The following is a 12,500-nucleotide window of genomic DNA, read 5'->3' on the forward strand; positions in this document are numbered from 1 at the left end:
GTACGGTCGTAAGGATCAGTTTAATATGATTGATGCCTTCAATGGTTATCAGTTGACGTCTGTCAATATTAGACCCCTCGGGGGATTCGATTCTTCCCGTATCAGGGAGATTTGAGCGCCAGAGTCGTCGTAGGCTCTGACGTGGCTTGGCGGATAATGGCTTTGGAGTGTGCGACTGTTATAGGGCCCTTAGCTGGGGGTCCTGTGAAGAAGGATTAGTAACGGCCATTGCGATGGCAGGAATATTATGATTAGCGCACCCTCCGTAGTTTGCAGACATGTGACCCTTGCGGCCACAGTCTCGGTCAGAATGTGTTCCAGAACCTCTTCCGTGGCGGGACTGGATGGTAAGGCCGAGATGGCCCCACAGGTTGCGAATCTATGGAGTCACCAAGGCTGGTAGTGTGCTCTGGCCACAGGTGAAGAGTCCTCTCTGGCAGTGATTTGAGGTAGGGAGGTTAAGGAATCCTCCGTTGGAATCACCCTCGGAAACAAGTCCTGGGTTAACTGGTGGGCTTACCTCTTCCAAAGGGGAGGAGGTAGGCGGAAATAAAATGGTAAGAGGCTGAGAGGATGCGGCAGGAACTTTGGGCTCTGACACTGGGTCAGGGCCAGGTTCACAAATAAAGGGGATGTCTGGGACATCGGAGGCACTAGCCTCCCTGAATCTAAAACTGATGATTGATTATGAGGCATGCTGCAGGGATCCGGTGCATCTGGTATGGGAGCTGCGTCCAGGGGAGATACGGCTTAAGTAGATCTCGGCCCAATATCACCTGATAACATCATGAAACATGGGTCAACTACGCCCAGGCGGCACAATGTGGTTTCCCTGGTCTCCTGGTCCAGAAAGGGCATGTCTACATTCAGAAGGACCGAAGGAACAGAATAGAGGTTACCGTCAATCCATTCAAACTGAATTTCTTCGTTCGTCTGGATTTTGGCACCCCTAGGCAATGCCTTTCTGGAAATAAGGGAGACCTGGGCTTCGGTGTCGGCCATGACTTGTACCCACTGATAGGCCGTAGGAGACTGTTCATCAGGCAGGGCTACATGGTAGCCTGGAGAAGTTCACCCTGGAAGCTCTCCTCCCAAGGTAGAGATCGACTTGGGCACTGGTCGGAATCCACAGCATGCCCACGCACACAACAAGTGGTGCAGAAACCTCCGCAACCACCTCTTACCGGGAGTCCAGCTCATGGTCTGGGGCTTAGAAACTAGCCGAGAGATTTCGTCATCTAGGAGAGCTAGCTCATGCTTTCTCTCTTCTTCTCTTTCCTTTCTCTCTGCTTCTCTTTCTTCCTTTTCTTGCAGGCGTGCAGAGCAGCCTGCTGCGCCTTTATCCACTGGTAAACAAGTGCTGGTCCAGTGTAACCGGCCTCCTTGCCTAGAAGTTATGAGGCTCCGAGGCGTTCTCTAGCTCTATGGCAAAGAAGTCGCGGGAAGCAGGGGAAGACATTTCCCTTAGGCTGCAGTAGAGGCTCAGATGAAATGATAATAATGGCCAGGAAGGGTATGGATGGAATGGGAGTGCCTACTGTGGAAAGTGGCACGCACTTGGAAATGGGTTCTGCGATAATGGTAAGGAAAAAGTCTGGAAAGACTGGGTGCTCGGTGGTACTTTGTGAATGGCACCTTCTAATGAGGTGAAAAAATCGAATGAAGTGTGCGGCGTACATCACACTTACGGGCGTTCCCGACTTGGGAGACGTTGGGGAATGGGCTACCTGTAGGTCCATACAGGTGCGGCACTTTCGGAGGCGTTCCTTGGTTGAGTGATCCAAAATGGTGGATACTCTAATGATGGGCGTTCCGTAGGACGGACACGCAGGTATAGGGCTACCTGTACGTTCCTGTACAGGTGCGATGGCACTTCAGGAGGCGTTCCGTTTGGACCAGCACTAGTAGTGCTGGTATTGCGGCACTTCGGGAGGCATTCCCTTGATTGGTCCGAAGGATCACTGATCCTCGTACACAGACATTAATGAATTGGGCGTTCCGTAAGGACGGACACGCAGGTTTGTCAGCACTTAGGGCTGGTATTGCGGCACTTCGGGAGGTGTTCCCTTGGTTGAGTGTTTCGAAGGATCACTGGACCCTTGTACACGGACACACTAATCAATTAGGCGTTCCATAAGGACAGACACGCAGGTTTAATGGCTACCTGTACTGCCTGTACAGGTGCAATGGCACTTATGAGGAGGCGTTCTTTGGAGCACTGGTATCGTGCTGGTGTGTCCCGGACTACATGCAGTATACTTAAATATACTGAAGAATGGCACTGCTCATGGCAGAGTGTAATGGTGGAGGAGAGAAAGTAAAAGGTGGGAGTACTTCAGCAGCCAGTTCGATGGACAGTGTCAAGAATTAGTGGCACTGTAAAATGGTAAGACCTGACGTGCATGGTGGTGGCCAGTCCTAAACTGGTAACGACTTCCCTGTCTGGAAGTAATGAATTTGCGTGGCACACTGTGCGAATTGTGCTTGCGGTATAGCAAGTCTTTTGTGATAAAAGAAAATGAAAGACCACTCGGGCAACGACAGGTAATGATAATTGAAATGCTCAGTCCCTCGCTGAAGTACTCGATAAATGAAATAAATAAATGCTTGCAAACTGCAATGGACACATGCGCGTACGTATCACGCTGTGTAAATGAAAGACACAAGAGACTAAAATAATGTTAATTCTGCATGCTCTAATTAATGGTAAGATGTAGTACTCTTGGCTTCGTGAATACTGGGTTCTCTCTCTCTCTCTCTCTCTCTCTCTCTCTCTCTCTCTCTCTCTCTCTCGGAGAGGGTGAAAAATGATATATGAATGAACTCCCTTATATTGAATTGAACTACTAATGTTAGTTTAATATGACGCAACTTGCGTTAAATGATTTACTTACGTTTAACGTGAAATGAACGATTGCTTTGGATAACTTTGTTTTATGAAAATGATAACGCGCTCGCGCTTGAACGATTTTTTACGCTAATAGTAGCGGCTTGCGCTTATGAAATTGATTTGCGTTTCAATATGAATTTTAAAACAAAGACGCGTTTTACGTTACAATTCTTGTAATTTACTCTACTTTTAAGATTTACGTTAACTTTACGTAAGTATACTAGGTCCTTGTGACAAGCGAAAATGACGGTAAGGATTTTAAAATGAAATGTTAGCAACATTTGTAAATGGAAAAAGGGTTACGTTCAGTACGAAGTGAAATGAAACTTTCGCTCAGCGAGCGAGTGAGCGATGCGACGTGAAATGCGGTGAGCGAGCTGGGCAGCGAGTCGTTCAAAACAGCTGAATTCTCTGTAAATTCGGAGGCAATACAACACGAAATTCTAGTTTCTTATTCAAGGCGAATTACGTTAATTTCTCTGGCAGAACGATAGATACTAGTACCGAGATTAATATTATTTACGTTAAAACTTCGAGACTTACGTTACTTTGCTTAAATTGTTTAGATAATGCTTAAAGAGATAACAAACATGGCTGCCGCTGTGAGTGAAAACGAAGGCTGGCTGGCAGGCCTGAGAGAGCGCCTGCGCGAAGCTGAATTAAGCTGAGAGCGAAGCGGTTACCAACACTTGGAATGAAAACTAAGTTAGAATGAATTCCCCTAACTTATCACAGACAAAAGAATTGTACACTTCTTTTGCCGTAACTATTAGTAAAACACTCCTAACTAGCTAGGCTTTCTAATACAGCAATAAACCCTGGCAAAGCACTTCCTAGTTTGATCTGGTCCTTTCTGGCATCTATCTAATACATGTGCTCTGTCTCGTCCGACGACAACAATGCGATTTACAAAATAACAGAATTCGCTCGGCGCTCTGGCCGTTACAATAATAAGATTTCTACCTACGCTCTTTTAACCACTTCAACAATAAAAATACTTAAACGTACCTTAAGCTAACATTTGTTATAGAATAATCATATTAATGAATGGAATACCTTACCGTGAGTCAGTGTCTGTCTTCTTTCCCTGCAAGTGTGCTTTCTTTTTGCGCTTTGAAAAACATTTACATTCGTTTTACAAGGATAACGCGATTTACAAGTTTTTTTTTGTTTTTTTTTTTTTTTTTTTTTTAAGCAAGCTAGGTTCAAGTCTGCAAGGTCGCCAATTTTACGTATTAAGCCGGCCGTTGAGAGAGGCTATATACGTAAACGGAAATAATTGAAGGAGGACAAGTTGAAATTAATTGAACTTACCGTAAAACTGGTTTATAATGGACAATTAATCTAGAGGAATAGGTAGGTCGCCAGAGACTCAGCTAAAACTTTACAGCTATTTATTTACAAAAGGCTCGTTCTGGCCTGGAGAAAAGTGAATACAGCGTCCGCACGTTGGGACTTATAATCTCTCACAAATGGATAGCTGGCTAAAATGTAATTGGATGAAAGCTGGTCTCATAAACTTGGGTAATGCAACACTTGCGGGCAGAGAGACATGCACGTGGCTCAAGAATCTGGATGCAATGTTCAGTGTGGACCTTTGTTAGAAAATGTGGCGCCCGGCTTTGTCTTAACTCTTAGGTCTGTGGCTCGGGCGCGCCAGTACGCCGTGGATAGGCCTAAATGGAAGGCAGGTGGTCGGACATCCGTCCGAAGGTCACGTCTGGAGACGACTGAGGCAGAATTCAGGTGGTTTGCTTGGGTGTTGGGATTCAGCTTAACCCCCCACGAGCAAGGCAAATCCTGGAAACAAAGCATACAGCCAGCAGAGGGTCACAGGAAAGAGAGCTTGATAGGTCTAAGAAGTACCAATCTGCCTACATCCTTCCCTTTTGAGATATGTCCCTAAAGCTGACAAAAGACTCTTTTCACCCCCAACTGGGGAACCCCCTATCTCTGGCTGGCAGGTTTTTGGGTTTCCCGCGTTTTACTAAAAATCAGCTGATATTTGGAAGAAATGGCTGCCGTTTTCCAAATCAAATTAATTAATTAATATCTGGGTAGATGGAACGATCTACAAACGTACAATACAATATATATATATATATTTATATATAATTATATAGTATATATATGTATATATATATATATATATTATATATATATATATATATATATATATATATATCATATATATATATATATATATATACACACATACATACATACATACAAATAAATACAAACACAAAATGCGAACCGATGCGATTTATTTCTTGAAACATAAGGACTTCATAGTTTCTCCAATAAAAATGAAAAATACTGCAAAACTAGAAAACGTACATGTATGTTACTGAGAGTAACATGAAAAATAGTCAAGTAAGGATTGGAGTCTTGAATAAAAATGTTATTATTACGTTACTTATCTTAATTTTATTCATAACACAGGAAAGGACAAAAGTACTTCTAATAAAGACTTTTAGTTTTCCGATGAAAAAATCCACTTATATATTATACATATATATATATATATATATATATATATATATATATATATATATATATATATATATATATATAGAAATCCAGTTTTTGGTCATAGATTAAACATGAGCCTTTGTTTATTTAGGAGGGCAGAGAAAGGGAATAGACTGAAAGCAACAATTGATAGAATGTGGAAAAGAGTTGACAATAGATAGAATTCTATGTACAATTTCATAGGAAGGTGATAACGTTGCTTTAGCTGTGTTGAATGTGGAAAATACCGTATGTTATTATAAAAAATGGAAAATATACGGTGAGCAGTACTTGTTATGAGGTAAAATGAGATACGTGGTCCGAAGAATATGAGTCGATAGAGTAGTATTTTGAAGATGCGTTGAACGGGGAAGATAGAAGAAAAATAGATGAAATGATACGACCATGGAAAGTATTATATATATTCGTAATTGTTTGGGAGTTAATGCTGAAGACGCTAGAAGACCAATTAAGAAGGTCAAAGAGTGAGGGACGAAATTGGCTTAACGGGATCACAGATGGTGGTGTGGTAGAGTGATGAAAATGTAACTGTTTGACTGACCAAGGTGTGTAAGGTACTTAAGTGCGTGGTACGGGGGATTGGGGAATGAGCAAGAGGACAAAGTTAACCAGTGAGACTAAACAATATTATGGACTTACTATTACTTAGAATGCCAGAGAAGGTGTACGATAGAATTTTGATTGAGAAATTGACAATGATGCACGTAAGGGTAAATGGAGCAATGGATGCTAATTTGAATGGTGGGATAATAAACGCGTTAAGTCACCTGTATATTTATAAGGACTTATTTAAGATGATGGGGAGGATATGAAAATAACTTGAAGCAAGGCAGGTAGAAGTATGTATAAACAGATTGGGAAAAGCTTTGGAGTAAATATGGAAGACAATGTTGAACTTTATTATTATTTTCATTATTATTATTATTATTATTATTATTATTATTATTATTATTATTATTATTATTATTATTATTATTATTATTATTATTATTATTATTGAGAAGATGAATCCTATTCATATGGAACAAGTGCACTGGGCCATTGACTTGAAATTCTAGCTTTCAAAGGATATGGTGTTTATTTGGAAGAATTTAGAAGAAGTAAAATGAAATACAGAAAGAAGAGATCACACTTATCAAAAAAGAAAGAATAAATTAATAAACAGGAAAAATAGATAAATAATATTAAAATGCAAGAATAATAGTATTAGGGTAGTATGCATTGCATTTTACGTTTCAAACTTCTGAATTCCAATTGGAACGACATCCTCCGGGATGCTGTTCCACAGCCCAACGGTGCGAGGAATAAAGCCAACCTCTGGAACTGAGAAGTTCCACTGCGAGGCGCATTTACTGCATATTGGTGCTGCTGTTCAGCGAATCTGGTTTCTCTCGACAGGTAAAGGATATAAGGGATCAATTGTCAATGTGAACGTTCTCTGTTGAACTGTAATCTATGAAAAACTAACAAACAAGTCATAACTGCTACTATTAGGAAACAGAAACCTATCACTACGAACCTCTCTTTCTAAAAGAGATAAATCTCTGGCAGAAGCAGGTATCAACAGCAGAGAACAGTATTCCAGTACAAAGAAAGGACAAATGAACTAAAGCCGGTTGCACTGATTTTACCACTGTTGTAAATTCATGAGCCTCACGAACAATACCTAACTTTCGTGTGGCATTTGCTGAAACTTTCTTTAGATGTTTCTCAAAAGTTGGATGCGAGTCAAAAAGAAAAAAAATTGCACCTAGAATAGGTAAAGCTTCTGATCATTCTGCAAAGTTCCATCCACCTGAAGCGGAGGATGGGGTGGCAGATCTGCTAGTCAATAGTGTTTTCGTTTTCCTGGAGTTCAGCCTCATATCAGATTCGACTACACCACTCCCTGATCGCAGGAAACAGCAACGATGTCAGCTCATACCGAAACAACGAAATCAAGTTGAAAACCAAGAGTTCATTAAGTAGAAATCTTACGTTGACTTCCAGGTCTCTTTTAATTAAAGATAGATAATATGGCGAATAGACAGACTGCTTGGAAGACAACAAGATGGTTAAGGGTACGATGACAATGACTAGGACTATTACGCTGCAAGGCTGAAGCATGAAAAGGAGTCCTATAGACGTAGCTTGTTCTGCCTTATTTAGGAAATTGTCGTCAGCAGTAGTCGTCAGTTTTTTTATATATATACAATTAAATACTATCCCTCTTTTCTGGTTCGGTAACTACCAGACACAGGAAATGAAATTGTTTAGTTCTACCAGCCTATTGGAGAGAGGCCTCGATAAGCATTCTATAGTTTTTACTATCCTTTTTTATACTTATAACAAACATACATACGTATGTATGTGTGTATAGGAAAAGTTATTTTTATTTAGATGGGAAGAAAATTATGTCTGGGGCGCAGTAGCATCAAGAAGCTGGGTTTTCAGGAAACGTTGTGTTGCGTTGCAAGAAATATTATCTTCTTTTTTTTAGCTTTTTCTGTCCGTCCTCAGATCTTGAAAAACTACCTAGCTAGATGGTTCTTTTTTTTCTTTCACTTGTTATAAGTTTAAAACGCGTGTCAGCTGAGCCAGTGATTAAATTGAACATAAAGATATGGTGACCGTAATTAATAACTATTTTTTTTTATTAACCTCGAGTAATAATGAAGTCATAAGCTCATATGTTGTTATATATAGATATAGATTTTTTGGCATTATGCCAAGCACTGGGGCAACTAAGGCCATTCAGCGCTGAAACGGAAAGAGACAGTATAAGGTTTGAAAGGTGTAGCAGGAGGAAAACCTCAAACCAGTTGCACTACGGAACAATTGTTATGAGAGGTTGGACAGTAAAATGGAAGAAAGAGAATATGAACAGAGGTACACTAAAAGGAATGAAAGGGGTTGCAGCTAGGGGCCGAAGGAACGTTGCAAAGGACCTTAAGTAATACCTACATCGCACCGAATGAGGTGCACTGACGGCACGATCCCCCTACGAAGAATAACTTTGAGAGCTACCAAAGAAAAATTCAAAGTAGGTTTCGTCAATTAACACTCAGAGGAACGAATATTATAACAAACATGATTGGTAACTGACAACATAATGATAATTTGTTCGATCTTCTTGTTCATTTTAACCTTTGTTCAAATGACAAGCAAGTATTAACTAAATAATATAGGCCTACGCTTGCAACACGACTTTCCTGAGAACACAACTTTCTTCTTCGCCCTACTATGCGTGTGATACAATTTCCTGCTCACATAAACAAAAGAAAAGAAAAACTTTCTTCGTCATATTTTTGTAGCAGTATTTCCCTAAACGATGATATAAGTATTCTCGTCAACTGGTCTGGTCACAGAAATGAAATAAGAAAATGGGTCTAGTTTTAGTTCCGAGTTCTAAGTGGTACTAAATGCCTTTCACTTGTGGGTATTTCCAGATCGAAGAGTGAAAGGGGCTTAATGTTACTTGCAACCATTCGACGAGAAACCAGCTAACTTTCGCTTTCAATCGCCTATTGTTTGAGAGAGAGAGAGAGAGAGAGAGAGAGAGAGAGAGAATCCAATGGCGGCAAATCTTACGAGTACAGGTTGTTTAGCTCTGTGGTATCACTGACCCACTGTCCTTACCATCATAGTAAATTAGCCTTTATCCTTCACTCTAATTTTAGATCGAGATATTTTCATTCCCACCTGATCATATCGGGTGAATCATTCCTCAAAATGAGTATGGTAGATGTCTCTCATAAGCAACCCATAACTGCACGAACTGCGTCTAAGTAAGTAGGTTCGAGAAGGATCACTTGAAACTAAATAAACAGTTTCAAAGGATACTTCGAGATATCAAGATGTTTGAAAAATAATTTGTTAAAAACTATGGTATCTAATTATGAAGATTTCCGTGGTCCTACTGGCCTCTAGTATTTGTTCATGACTGGGGTATTTAACACCTTACATGAAACCCAAGTAATCTGTATTAAACTTAATAGCAGCTTATGGAATAGGCACACATTATCAGCCATCATTCCACCCTTATGTCCTTTCTTGTAGAATGCTTCTTCTTGACAGTTACCCAAACCCATGTCCCTGTTCTTTTAATGTCTTGCATCTTATACGAAGTTTAAGCTACATATTAAATCTATCCAGTTCAGTAATTTGGTTCTTAATCTATTTTGGTGAGTGTCACTGAGTATGAGGGTAAACCCTTCAATGACAATAAGTCTAATCAAAACTTTTTACCTTAGTTCAAAACAGGTTCCTAACATTTGATTTCAAGTATGGTCTTTCCATTTCAAAAGACAAAATTGGCTATTGTATTATGGATTCTAACTCATAAAGAAGAGTACTTTATTATATTATTCATCACTTCCCATTGTTGTGTACCAGCTTCATGTTTCCACTTATAACATTGACCCTTTGAGATTTAAGGTCCTTAAATCTGCCTGTGACTAAATACACATTGCAAAGTTTTTCTATTATTGTTTGATAAACCAATTTTTCGGGATGTAAACTGGTTTTTATCGTCATTTTGAGGATGAATATCTGCGTTTATTGTATACTATTAAAAAGTGGAAAACAATATTAATAAAAAAGTATAAGGATGCAAAGCCTACCCATAATTTTCGGAAGAACCTCAAGGGCTGGAAACAGGATGACGTCATTTGACGTTCTCTGAATCTCAAAAGGCTAATACAAATAAAAGTTAGGTATATCTTAGTTTAAACAGACCACTGAGCTGATTAACAGGTCTCCTATGGCTGGCCCGAAGGATCAGATTTACGTGGCTAGGAATCAATTGGTCACCTAGCAACGGGACCGACAGCTTATTGCCGGATCCAAACCAAACATTATATCGAGAAATGAATTCTAATCCCCAGAAACAAATACCTCTGATTCCACATTCACAGAGCGGAATCGAACAAAACAAAATACCACTAATGATCCTCGTGATCGGACTCTAAAAACTGTTCCAATCCACCAATAACCTCAAAAACATCTCTAATGAGCTCATATTACAGGCAAAAATTGAAAATCACCGGTTTAGCTTAACTCTGCTGAGAAGGGCAAAAGCTGCCAAAATAAAAGTAATATATATATTTAGATTATAGGTTTTATCAACTATTGTCACTACACCTGCAGGATTTTCTTGTACATTATGTAATCTACATTTAATACTTTTTATATAAATTCTTTTTACGTGCCACACCTGGAGGAGAGCGATGGCTGATATTCATATTTCATAGAAGGTGAATAACACTCAAAAGGTGCAGAATAAAGAATGAAAGGGGTTGGAGCTAGTGGCCGAACGGGACGCTGCAAAGAAACCTCAAGGAATGCCTACAGGGAGGAAAGAAAAAAACTCTACTGTAAATGTCTACGGGAAAAAAAACTATTACACTTATTCTTGCTTTCTATGATAATAACAAGTCGATCGTTTTGTTCTGTAGTTGGGATCGATGAGGGAAAAGGAAAAATGTGAACCCGGAGAGAAATCGGTGGTTTCTCCTTCAATTAAAAGGGGCACGACTTTACCGTTCGTATTTCGAGGAGAACTGTGGGCTGCTAGTATACTTGTTTGCTCTTCTAACGAAGGCTATTGACTGCGAGAATGTGTAATGTTGCTTTGTTTGTGCTTCCCATTAGTGGGACGGAAAAAAATAGATTAATGTAAAAATATATATGATTAGGTATCAGAATTTTCTTACACTGAAAAATTTAGGCCTAACATTTAGTTAAATTCTTAATTTCCCTCACCTACCACATAACAATTACATTTCTTTACTCACAAGAGAGAGAGAGAGAGAGAGAGAGAGAGAGAGAGAGAGAGAGAGAGAGAGAGAGAGAGAGAGAGAATATTGTGTGCACAGGCACTTACATACATACACACATACTTACCTTTAAATATATACATGATAATAAAAGAATTAAATGAGCACTTTTATCAAGCTGATGGGTCGGTTGATGTAATTGCATATCCCATCAACAAAGTCTCATATTCTTCATTACCTAAATGGCACATTGAGATTGTGATAAGAGGGAGAGAGCTCTTCCATAAGCAGAATCCCGTTAAGGAGAGACGAGTCCCTGTGGCAACTTCCTCCTGATGGGGAGGATGAATCTGGTAAAAATTCGTGAAGTGTGCTGATGGCATATATCGTTTGCAATAGAATGAGTTTAGATGGTTCTATAACAGCTGCCATTAAAGGGATCTGGGAAAGATTGGGAATCGTATTCCTTTATCCCCGAACGTTATTATTTACTTATTGTACTCTGAAAAAGATGCATAGATAATCTGCTCGTGGTTTCGTTTCATGGGTCACTATGCAAGCACTGACAAATGATAGTTTAATTCTCCATGTAATAATACATTCGCTTAAAAAAAAAAAAAAAAAAAAAAAAAAAACAATCGAAATATGTCGCAAACCCCAACAGACAGAAAGGTTGTCAGTAATAATATATTCAAACCTGGTAGCCCTGTGAAAAATATGAGAGCATTATAAGTACGAAAAATACATTAAACAAAAGCTCAATAAGATTCGTTTAAAATACATTCTGTAGCCAGATTTGAACTGGTTTATCCGTTTGTCTTCGTTTTCTAATAATTTTGAGGTCTCTTCACGCAAGCACCTTCCTAAATCTTTTAGCATTTTAGCGCAAAACATTGCCATGGCCAATAAAATGTTTTCTAAACTACAATCAGGTGTGTTCGGGACAGTGTTGCTGTATCTTCATAAAAGTGAACAACAGCAATTTTTCGCTAACACTGACTTAAATACTACGATATTTTTTACGAAAGTTTCTCGCGTGACACCAATAATGACTACATTCTTTTGTAACATCTTGCGTTTAACATTCATCACAAAATAGCCATGTCTGGTATCAGCATATGCAGATAAGATGGCTGCAGAGAACAAAACCCGAATCACAATTCCAGCTCTTCCTGGATCAACGAAAACACAATTACGTAGCTGAAAACTTTAACAAAATGCAACATGTCAGGATGCTTCTTTAACCATCCCTTCAGGAGTTAAACTTTTACATTAGACCTTTTTATAAAAAGCTCTTTGTCATAGCTAGGTTTTATAAC

Source organism: Macrobrachium nipponense, chromosome 13 (genome assembly GCF_015104395.2).
Source record: "Macrobrachium nipponense isolate FS-2020 chromosome 13, ASM1510439v2, whole genome shotgun sequence".
NCBI classification, from domain to species: domain Eukaryota; kingdom Metazoa; phylum Arthropoda; class Malacostraca; order Decapoda; family Palaemonidae; genus Macrobrachium; species Macrobrachium nipponense.